Source organism: Callithrix jacchus, chromosome 4 (assembly GCF_049354715.1).
Source record: "Callithrix jacchus isolate 240 chromosome 4, calJac240_pri, whole genome shotgun sequence".
NCBI lineage: Eukaryota > Metazoa > Chordata > Mammalia > Primates > Cebidae > Callithrix > Callithrix jacchus.
Genome location: NC_133505.1, coordinates 60,417,706 through 60,429,884, shown reverse-complemented (window position 1 = coordinate 60,429,884; position 12,179 = coordinate 60,417,706). Strand labels below are relative to the sequence as shown.

General features: G+C 43.0%; 1 protein-coding gene across 1 annotated transcript in view; it reads left to right on the top strand.

Moving 5' to 3' along the window:
* Positions 1-11,352: 11,352 nt before the first annotated feature.
* PKHD1 (PKHD1 ciliary IPT domain containing fibrocystin/polyductin) overlaps positions 11,353-12,179 on the top strand; it is a 515,189-nt gene continuing 514,362 nt past the window's right edge. Inside the window, exon 1 of the mRNA XM_035295877.3 lies at positions 11,353-11,533. The gene's annotated coding sequence lies outside the window, so the exon portion shown is untranslated. The remainder of the gene's footprint in view (positions 11,534-12,179) is intronic.

Sequence of the window (12,179 nt, the reverse complement as noted above, 5' to 3'; positions counted from 1 at the left end):
TACTTGACCCTCAGTTAAGAACCTGCTTCTTGGACATTTTTGGTCATTTGGAGAGGGTAGGAGGAGAGAGAGGGTGAAATATTACAAGGATAATGCAGGAGCTAAGTAACCCACTATGTTTTATGAATAATTGCACCCATATCTTCTAAAAGGAACACATGCAGTCCTAATGGCACTAAATGACAGTCTTTCTTGGCTGTGGTAGATGCCTGTAGTAGCTGTAACAAAGTACCATGAACTTAGTGGATGAGAACAAGGTTGATTTATTCCATTTCAGTTCTAGAGGACGGAAGTCCAAAATCAGCCTTACTGGACTAAAGTCAAGCTGTTGGCAGGACTTCTTTCTTCTCGAGACTCTGAGGTGCAAATCTGTTTTCTTGTCTTTTTTGTTTGTTTGTTTAGCTTCTTGAGACGCCTGCATTCTCATGGCCCCTTTCCCATTCACATCAACCTCTTGCTTCCACCATCACAGTTTCTACGACTGACTCAAATCCTCCTGTCCTCCTCTTCTGAGGACCCTGTGATTACATGGGGCCCACTGGATAACCCAGGAAAACTTCCCCGTCCCAACTTTGTCACATCAGCAAGGCCCCTTTTACCATGTAAGGTAACATATTCACAAATTGCAGGGATTAGGAGATGTACATATTTGGGAGAGCCATTATTTAGTCTCTACCCTGGATTTTATTTATTTCTAAAGATTTTAAGATGAAAACTAATTGTTCCTTTTCTGGGAGTCATGATCTCTAACGGACATGGGCTAATTTGGTAAACATGACAGTTTGTCAGATGGTGGCAGAAAGGCAAATATAGCCCACTTGGATCGCCCACCTTGGCTGAAACCTAGACTTCTGGGATGGACACAAAGAGCTTTGGCCATCTACTACACTGGGGGACAATTGGGCATTCTTGGCGTGGTTCAAAGCCAGGTCTCAGAAGTTGTTGTGGACCATTTTTTCCATTCTAAATTTGAGAACTTAGCACTTCAGAGTGTTCCCTCCATATCTCTGGCTTGGATATGTGCCCTCTTTGAAGGTCTGCACCAGTTGTTTTCTATAAATAAGGCATGCCTAGTGCCATCAAAGCTCTGAGATGAAGGGCACAGCTCACTTACAGGAACATCGAAAGTGCAGGATGGTGTTAGGGAGGAATCCTGGTTTCATTCTTCTTCCTCAACCTCTGCTCAATCCTCTCACCTCTGACTTAGTGTAAAGAATACATGAAGGCCCAGAGAGAATAATCAAAGCTCTGTCACACTCAGAAGTCTCTTTTTTGCTTCCCTTTAACAAGAAGGAAGAAAAAAGAAATGAGCATTTGGATGTAAGGCCAGTAGCCCACATCAGTTCAGACTGCCTGCACAGTGATGCCTCTTGGATGTCTCCCTGGGAGGTGGCACTAATGATAACTCCATTGATTGGGGTTTACTGTTGTCTTATCCTTGACTCTACTATGCTAGGCTATCTCATCTCATCCTGATGACCATACCCTGTATTTGGGGCATAAGAATTTCCATTTCACAGATGGGGAACTGGGGTTACAGAGAGGTTAATCAGTGCTTCTAATTTTTCACTTCTAGGCATACATGAATGATGATCACATTTAAACTTCACCCTAAGGTTAACTGAGAAATGTTCACAGCAGGTAATTGGCCTTGGTCTCCAACTGCCCTGGTGCCACCTAGCAGTCGTGCTGAAGATGGCAAGACCTCAGTGAACCTGTGACCCATTAATGGTTAAGTAACTTGTCCAAGACTACAAGACTAGTTGTAGATTTGAGGCTATGTTTGCCTGATTCTTGATTCCAGATTCTGTTTCCTGTCCCTAACCCTTTAAAAAATACTAGTTTCTCTGGAAGCATTTCAAACTAAAATTATCATCTTGCCTCTAAACTATCTTCTCTTCTTAGTTATCTTGCTGGCTCTATTAGGCTAGGTTCCCTAGGTCAGAGCCTGTAACAGGCATTCTTGGTCAAGGTGTTTATTAAGGAAATAGCTTCAGGAGATAATTTGTAAAGAGATTGAGCAGGAGAGGAAGCCGAGCAAAGATATGGTTTAGCTCAAGTCTAGCCTGAGCCTGATCCCTGGGGGAGCTCCAGAGAGTGAATACACCAGAGAGTTGTTCCTCTTTGAGGCAAGGAGGCTGACCTTTTGCCCTCCACAGCAGTCAGACCATGCCTTTGTGCTACTCTGGGGGAAGGATGTAATCTTCCAGGCATTCCTGGACAAGGTGGCTCCCAGAGCTGAGAGTAATTCTTGGAGTAGGGTGTGGCTGCAAGGGAACCCACACTTATAGCAGCCAGGGGGTGTGGACACCAGCCTGGTAAAGGGCATCTGACCTGGGCATCAACAGCCCCTGCCACATGATCCCAATCATCACACTGCCATTTATCCAGCTGCCCAAACTAGAAACCTTACTCATCTTCAATGTCTCTTTCTGTTACATTATACCATGGGGAGACTTCTCTTGATCTGTACTAGAAATTCCTTTCAGAATTCTAGAAACATGCTCTATTCCATGCCTCTGGCTCCTGCTGGAATTGAGGCAATCATCATTTTTATATTCATGCATATATATCAAATTATTATCATTCCATCAGTCCATTTTCCTCAGACCATTCTTAAAGCCCTGCTATTTTCTGCCTTTGTTTTTCCCTCTATCAGTCCATATAGTCCCCAGAGTTATCCTTTTGTGTCTGTTTATATCATTTGATGGCCTAAAATCATTGACAGCTTTCCAAAGCCAATAGGATAAAATAATGACTTCCATGGCACGGTCAGAAACACTCTCCATAAGTTGGCCCATCCCACCTGCCTGTCAGTGTCTCTCTCATTCTCCTTGTGCTTCTCAGAGAAACATGTTCATCCATTCTCAGACACCCACTGAGTTTTTGTTGATTAATGAATGAATGAAGAGTGGTGGTTTTGTGACAAGGTTTACATTTCAGGTTAATATGGAGAAATTGTCTATTTCTGAAGGACTGTTTAAAAACTCAGATGCTGGGAGTGGAAACTCTGGTTTGAATTTCAGATCCTAACCATGCTACCAAGTGTGGACTCCACTGTCCCTTATGTTCCACTTGTTTTAACTTAAAAGAATCTAGTTAGTGTCTTATCTGATTAAGATTTATTTGTTTGTTTGCCTTTGAAATCTGAGAAGGTCAGAGATTATCCTATAACGATCGGCCTTGCCACTTCTGAATCTGTCCAGGCTCTGCCCCTACCCCACACTGAACTCATTTGGTTTGGCTTATTTTGGGGATGCAGATTGGTGCATCAATGTCAAAATAAAAAAGATACGGAGCAATCAACTATTTCTTAAGGCGATGCTACTGGTCATTACAGGAAATAACAAAATAAACAGCTAATTATAACTACAGCTATCTGCACTCCTGGCCAGGAGTGGGTGAGGGTGGCTGAGAGACAGGGGGAGTGAAGCTTAGAAAGGAGTGTGAGATGCTGCTTAAGGGTGAGTGTGTGTCCAGGGCCACGGGAGCAGTTGAAAGGCAGCATTACTCAGGAGGGGAAAACTGGGCTGAGGGAAACCAGCTGTGCATGGACGAGTCTGCAACCAGAGACAGATAGACAAAGAGAACAGGTTTGGTAGACTGAGGAGGACAGATTCTGGGAAGCTTTAGCTGAGGGTGCATAGAGCCTCCGTCTTGGGTTTGGAGGAAGTTACTAAGGGCACCAAAGGAGGACTGGATCAAATTGTACCTCTTAAAAAGAAAAAAACTTTGTATTTTATCCATAGATATCAACCTACTAGTTAGTCACAGCTGACTCTCTCTAGGTAGTTGTGACTTTACAAGAGTTGTCTGATGTTTTCTGGGTGCCACAATTTTTTCATCTGTGAAATGCTGTGACAACCCACAGGGCTGTGATAAGGATTACATGAGCTACTATGTAAAAAATGTCAAACTGAGAAAGCAAAACAAACACCCTGCTGCAAGAAGAACCCAACTATATTATTATAAGATGTGAATTTCTCATGCATAATGTCTCATGCATAATGAATACAGCAGATGTGTTGCTGTAATCTTGCTCATGATTTGTATCTTTATCATGTTTATCTGTCCATCCATCTATCCATTATTGGCATCTGTAGTGTACCAATTATGATATACCAACCTTAAAAGGCTTATACAGCATATGGTGAGGCTGCGTGTACCACCTGGGAAGGCTGATCGGCACTCACACAAGTCCTTGCAGGTGGCCGCACTCTCTTGGGCAAACGACCCAAGTCCATGATGAAGCCCACTTCAGAAAGCCAATTCACCAGCACATCAAAAAGATCTATTGCTTAGGTGACTTCCTCATCAAATTCTAAGAGTCTACAGTGTTATTCTCCAATGTTCATTAGTTTGTGATATGAGGATCCTCTCCCTTTACACCTGCATCTGAGAGCCAGACTGTAATCAGAGCCTTGTTTGGTGGCATGGAATCAGAAGTCAGGGCTGGTGATAGGATTTTTTTTTTTTTATTTTCTTTTTTTGAGACGGAGTTTCGCTCTTGTAACCCAGGCTGGAGTGCAAATGGCGCAATCTCGGCTCACCGCAACCTCCACCTCCTGGGTTCAGGCAATTCTCCTGCTTCAGCCTCCCGAGTAGCTGGGATTACAGGCACACGCCACCATGCCCAGCTAATTTTTTGTATCTTTAGTAGAGACGGGGTTTCACCTTTTCGACCAGGATGGTCTCGATCTCTTGGCCTTGTGATCAATCCGCCTCGGCCTCCCAAAGTGCTGGGATTACAGGTGTGAGCCACCGCGCCCGGCCTGGGATAGGATTTTAATGTTTAAGGGCATCCAGCTTACGTACCTAATGCTGGATGGCAAATAGGTGGCAACTGGAGCAGCATCGGACAGATCTACCCCTCACTAGCGGGGTGACCTTGGACACTTCATAACTTCTCTATGCCTCATTTTCCCTTTGTGTAAAATGAGGATAATGGTAGAGACTACCTAATAGGGCAGTTATAAGGAATAAATGAAGTAGTAAAACAGTTAACAGAGAGCTCAGTAAAGGCCAGTAATTACTAATGATGAGTATTAAATGTCTGTCTTGAGTGTATACTGGTCCTATTCATTCACTTATTCATTCAGCAGATGTTTGCTGAGTACCTATTATGTGCCAGACTGTGAACAATACGGGTGTTGCCCCTCCTGCTAGAGCCTATTCAGCCATACTTAATTAAGCCTGAGGAGGGGCTTGATTCAATTTGGTGGTGGTGGTGAGTAACGGACACTTTGTTGCCCTTACATTTCAGTCTCAGTAGCCAAACTCAGGGCTGTTCCTTTCTATCAATTTTTTTTTTTTTTAAGGCAGGGTCTCACTCTGTTGCCTAGGCTGGAGTGTAATGATGCAGTCTTAGCTTAGTGCCACCTCCACCTTCTGGGTTCATGAGATCTTCCTGCCTCAGCCTCTCGAGTAGCTGGGACTACAGATGTGTACCACCATGCCTAGCTAATTGTATTTTTGGTAGAGAAAGGGTGTCATTATGTTGCCAAGGCTGGTCTCAAACTCCTGGCTCAAGCAGTTCACCTATCTCAGCCTTCCAAAATGTTAGGATTATAGGCGTGAGCCACTGCACCTGGCCGCTGCGGTTCTAAGTGAGTCTCAAGTCCATCCAGGTTCAGGGGGAGGGAGATATAGATCCCACCTTTCAATAAGATAGTTGACGAAGAATTCGTGACTGTTTAATTAAAACCACTACACTCTCCCTCTTCATAAATAGTCTATCTGGGTGGTTTTCTACACTATATGTGTAGCTTTGATCCATTACTTGTTGTTTTAATCATTTAGCTGTGAAGACAGTCTTATTTCTAGATGTTTGGAGTCTCCTTACTTTCATTGTTTATATGTCCCTCATATCAGGTATTGGACTTGATGCTGTTTTGTCAGCTGTGCAACATTTGCCAGAGAAGGGGCAAATGTTTCTTCCATGTTTTAAAACAGGTTTCTTTAAGATACAAAACTTGACAGGATCATAAAATTCTGCTGCTAAAACAAGCGTTCCACTGGGCTGCAGAAATGTACAACTTCAATGTCACTCATAATTTAAAAACTAAGTGTAAGATGTACTTCAGAAATCTCAGTTGGGCTTCTGGACCTCGGAGAGTAAGATGGTATCAAACTAGAAAAAAATTAATTGCTTTCGTGCTGCTGCTCCCTGCTGGTAGGATTTATTTTAAATTCTGCTGAACCCTGGAGAAGGAATTGTGCTGCAGTTCAGAAACTGACATATGTTGTTTTGCCCACATCTCTCACAGAGGCACTAAATTCAAAGAAAATGTTTCTGTGGTCTGGAAAACATTGGATATTGCAACAACTATTTTATCTGACATGGCAGAGATTGAGTTACTCTACTTCAATGAATTTTGTGAGTAACTGAAGTCTATAGCTTTGAGTGTCAAGTGTTTTAGAAAATGTTTAATTTTTCAGGAATAAGATCTGTCTAAAGGATACTGAATGTATTTCCCTGCTTTCTTAGATGCAGGTGATTAACCATCTGAGACTTTCCCTCTTTTAGCACTAAAAGCTCTGGGTCTTGGGAAAGCTCCCCGGCTCCGGCAGACTGGGACAGCTGGTCACCTTATAGTGAAATGTGAACTTGATTTCATAGCTTTCTTTTAATTTTCTTATTATTTTTTGAGACAGGATCTCATTCTGTCACCCAGGCTAAAGTGCAGTGGTGCAATCTTGGCTCACTGCAGCCTCCTTCTCCCGAGTTCAAGTGATTCTCCCGCCTCAGCCTCCTGAGATGCTGGGATTATACGTGCACAGCACCATGCCTGGATAATGTTTTTGTATTTTTAGTAGATACAGGGTTTCACCATGTTGGCTAGACTGGTCTCGAATGCCTGAGCTCAAGCCATCCACCTGCCTCAGCCTCCCAAAGTACTGGGATTACAGGTGTGAGGCACTGCACCCAGCCTAAATTTTGTAGTTTTCTGATGACTCTATGTCACCACTATGAACTATTTATGTTGAGTGCTGTAATCCCATGATGCCCTCAGGACAGTTGCAGTGTATAGCACTGGAGCCTCCAGACCACAGGATGTTAGAGTAGCCAGTTGGCTCTACTCGTCCCAGTAAGGAACTACTTGTATTTCAAAGCTACCCATGGAGGGCTTTGTAAGCTACTTGCACCTGTGCCACCCAATGGCCTTGCTGGTTTTCAGGACTTTTCAGGATGGAAGTCACCAGTGTTTGGCTTCTGGATGAGAGAACTCATTGTTCTCAAAATAAGATAATGAGCAAAAAGGACTTAGCACAGAGGCAATAGTGATAATATACTTTTGAGTAATTTTCCTTAGTGGGAAAGAAAACTTGTCTTAAAAAATTTAAATAAGAAAACTTGTCTAAAGTACATATTTTACACAAAACTTAGACCTTCTGGTGGACCAAATGTATTTTCCCTTCAAATTTGAGTCTATGTACCCATTGTCTTAGGATCTCAATTTAATCAGAAATATGATTTTAAACCACAGAGAATGTAATTGCCTAAGTTGTATCTCCATCAAGAAAGGAGACAGAAAATTTGAGAAGGAAGGAGGAGGAGTTGGATCAATCCCAGACAAGTAAAAGGGGAATTTCCTGGGGAAGATTCTGGTACCACAGAGCAGATGAGGGTGGAGCTGGGCCACAGCTCCATGGGATGAGACTGCAGAAGAATAGGAAAGCCTGCTTCAGGGGCCTTCCTGCCTATTGAGGCTCTCACCTAAATAAAAGGGCCATGCCGGTGCAGTGCTTGCTCTCTGGATGACCCCCCTGACTTCTGACAGAAATGCATTGACCATTCTTAGTTTCCACTTAAAGCCTACATTTGACTTTTGTTGCCTTCATTCACTCCCAAATCCTTTTCCTCAGATGGGTTCCTAAGACATTCCTATCCATGTTACTGTGTACCTACTCTATATAAGGCACAGGGCAAAATGTTTTGGGATATGAAAAGATGAAAAGATTTTTTTTTCCTTAAGAACCACATCATCCTATTTGGGAATGATGTGTATAACTTCAATGTTGCCTGGCATCGCCAGCCTATGCATACACTTGGGGGCATATTTATAGTTGGACCCACATTTTCATGACTTTGAACTCTACCTCAGCCCCTTTGTGAACTTAGCTATCTCCTAGAGGTTATCTATTCTAGTTAGGGTCTCACCAGGACCTGGAGAGATGACATGTGTAGACTGAAAAATTAATAAAGAAAATATTTCTAAGAAGTATGGCCAAGGTTTAGGAAGAGCAAGAAGGGATGGTGCAGTGTATGCAAGCTAGGAACAGTAGGAGCTGTTACCACCCTTAGGCCTGAAGAAGCAAAGACAGAAGGGGCACTAGAACCTGCAGAGAAAGTGAGAGAATGAGAGTGAGGGTGCTATATGGAAAGGCCCCTCTGTCAGAAACTGAGATCTAACAGGGATGGAAGTAGGGGGAAGTAGGGGAAAACACCCTTATCACATCTTGTCTCTCTGTCCCTTCCTCTGGGCTCCTGGTTGTGTCCTCCATCTGTGAAACCAACCAGATGCTAATGGGCAAGGGATCCCATTGGTGCAGCCCACACGGGTCACCCTCCAAGGACACACGGTACGGTGGAGAAGGGTAGAGAGCAGGTCTGGAGGGTTAAATGAAAGGTGTCCAGCGTGCTAATTTCAGAGTTTCTTAGATGATTCTTGTTTTTCTATTCTGGCATGCTTTGTTTCACATCTATAGCCTGTGAACCCTTCTAAAGAATCTTAACCATTGACCCCGTTCCTGGGGCCACTAATGCAAAGTCCTAAGTCCCTGTCAATAGTGTTCTCCTACCACAGTGTTCCTGTGTTAGTCTGGGTCCTCTGAGAAGCAGATGCTAAAACGGCATGAAATGTGCAAGGATTTTATTAAGGCAGTGTCTGTGAGAGAAGATGGGGATGGAACTGGAGAACACTGGGTGAGCTGCCAGCTGTCAGTGATCTTTCACTGACCACAGTGAAAGAGAGAGAGATGGAAGCATCCTAGGTTGCCACATACTCTAAGGAAGGTTCAGCAAGGTCATCAGGGAAGGTTTAAGCCAAAGTCACCATTGGAGGAGTCCTGTGTCTCCTCTGGATGGGTCTGTCTTACTATCTCCGCCACACTCAGTCCTTGGCTGAGAGCAGCCTGTAGAAGCATGGCTTTGGTGATGAATTTTGCAGCACTGAATTTTGCGGCAAAGAAACTAGGCCCTTGGTCAATTATGCTTCCTGTAATTGGAGATATGCAGGGTGCATTTTCATGGGCCCCCACAGTTTTACAGGAATTCAAAGCACTGTTAGAATCCAAGAGAAAGGGATCAGAGATTGACCTTCTCTCTTGACCTCCCTGAGTTTGCATCACAGGCCTGAGTAACAATTTTTGTGCTGTGAATTTCATAAGCACTCATAGGAATAGTTGTTTGTAGAGCATTGTCAGTGTCTGTGGTAGGCATGGCTACCCTCCTTGGAATAGCAGAGGAATGGCACTCAGGCTGTCTCCTGAAGAGCATTTTTAGAGACTTGAGCTCAAGGCTTTAGAATTTCTATGTGAAAAAGGCTTTGGAATATAAGGGGCTTATATACCATGGAGCTCAATGACAGGAATACTGGAGGCTCTCCAAAGCTCCATGTGGTATAGTCACTTCCTGTAGGGTCCTACAACATTTCCTTTTATGCCTCAAGGCAAGAAATGACTCACTGTCCTTCATTTCTTTTACAGTATAGCTTGATTGCCCACCACGAAATTCCTAGAACGCAGAGCACAGAAACCAAAGTCCTGGGTGTAATTAGGATTCTTTTCGTCAATAGTAGAGAGGTAGCTGTCTCCTCATAAGAAAATTGGGGTGATTTTAGGATGAGGCCTTGATAACTAGGCTGCCAAAGATACTTATAAATATTTATTATAGGCTATTTAGCCAAGGATAGATGTGGGTCTAATTTATGGAAACCTTTTGCTGAAATAGCAAGAAATAAAACATTAAGTCTTAGGAACCTTATCAGGAGACTCTACAACAATATAATAAAATAATCTGATTATATTTCTGTCTGTTCTGCCAGATGGTAAGCAGTTTGAAGGCAGAAATTGTGTCATGTTCTTTAAAAATATAACTGAATTATTTAAGTGATTCGTGAAAATCTTTTTTATAAAAATAAAAGTTACTAATAATGTTGAAATCTCCTTTGACTATTACCTCCAACTAGTCTGCCTCCTCCTTCCCATTACCCACATGCCAGGCACACAAATGTGGTTCAAGTGATGCTTGTTGACCTGCGTGGGAGAGGTCCAGAGTGGAAACAGAGTGTGGTTCAGCAGGCAGGCAGGTAGCAGTGTGGTGGGACAATTGACCCCCTACCTGTCCTAATCTGGCCAGTCACCCTTTCTCTGCACCACTGGCTGCAAGGCTACAAACATTTTTCAGCTTGTCACAGGTTGCCAAACTGTGATATACAGCAGAGTTGATGTAAACTTCCACACTTTCTGGAGCGTAGTTTCACTACTGTCATCAGAGTTGTGGCCGTATTTCCATGGCTTTAATCTGGTTTTGCTACAGATACTTCTCCAAGTCTATTGCTGGTCCTTGAAGGTGGAGACTCAGGCCTATCAAATTTTACCAGAATGACTTCTCTCTCAAAATAAGGGTGAGGATAGAAAATGAGAACATCTTCTGCTCAGGTATCACCAGACATAGATGAGCATAATCACGAATCGGGTGCTGTAAATTGGAATGGGCAGTGGGACAGGAACAGAGAAGTCAGAAATGGACCAAGCAAGAAGGTGGTGTTGACCTTCCTAGGCCCACTGGTTCAACCCATGGTGGAAGCCCATGGTCTGGGTAAGACTGGAGGGTGATGGGTAGAAGTCAAGGACTTCCTTTTGGTTAAAAAGGCAAGGTCAAGAGGCCGGATGAGGAGCAGAAAAATGAAGAGAATCAATCAATCCTTTCTCAGCAAGACTTTGACCGAGTCACTTCCCTTCTCTACTTTAGACCCATACCCCTACAGTGAATATACGAACAATAGCCCATAACCTGGTATTTATGAGTTACTCTTCCGGATGAAGAGTGAGAAAGCACTCATGAATGGAGATCAGCCCTCTAGTGGTCCTTCCTTTCTCTTGGACCCTCCATTCAATCACTAAGTTACGCACAAATTCTTTCAATGTTGAATGCCTGTTTGTCTAATTGAGTGGACTTTTACTTAAAATTCTTATCTGGGGTACACGCAGTAAGTGGAGAAAAATGTAAGATACTTTTTCTTTGGTCATTCCTAACGAGCCCGGAGGAAAAAGCCTGAGTAGTTTGTGTTAATGATTAAACTTGCCCATGGTCAGGTCTGAACTTTTACTCTGGTACACGTTTGGCAGGGACACAAACGAGTTAGGTGAGTTATAGTCCAACATGAGAGAGCTACCTGCGTGGTGGCTGCAGGCTGGGCTCTAACCAGATAACACGGCTATCGGTTTTTGGCAAAGAGAAGTAAGATCACTTAGAAAGAAAAGATCACTTCTCCCTTGAGACACAAGGAGACGGAAACAGAAAAAAAAGGTACTGTTTGATCCAGAAAAGTCTCTGCTCTGTTTCCTAGGTGTTGTATCTCTTGTTAATGTTGTGGTGAACGAAAGGAAGAAATGGGAGATCTATAAAGATCTATAGCAGTGCCTTACGGCTTTGTCTCTCAGTGTCCCAAAGGAGAAGCTGAGAGAGAAGGGAGGAAGAAAGGAAGAGGGAGTGACAGCGAGACAGGAGAGAAGAGGAGAACAAGGATGTGACAAAATAAATGCACACCGCCCTCCTCTGTGGTTGAAAATTTTTACTTAAGAGAAATAAAGAGACACTGAGTTTATTTTTAGGAAAAATTAGTGGATTGACTAATAGAAAATTATATTTATAATTGACATGGAAAAGATGCAGTTCTGAATGCAAGGTTTTCAGAAAACCAATATGCGAATGTTTATTTCTGTTGTTCTAAGCTTAAGAGTAGGCACCAAGAAGAAATGCTAAAGTCACAAAAGCCAGTTTGAAAATAGACTCTCTTGTGCTGAGTATATTTTGTCTGTGCAACAAGCAGATTAGATCTTGTGCCTTTGGACCAAGTAGCAAACACTCTTGGGTACTTTTCTATGCAGTAGATGTATTCTGAAAATTGAATGTTTATAAGTTGAATTCTACTTCAAATAGACATAAAAGTGTA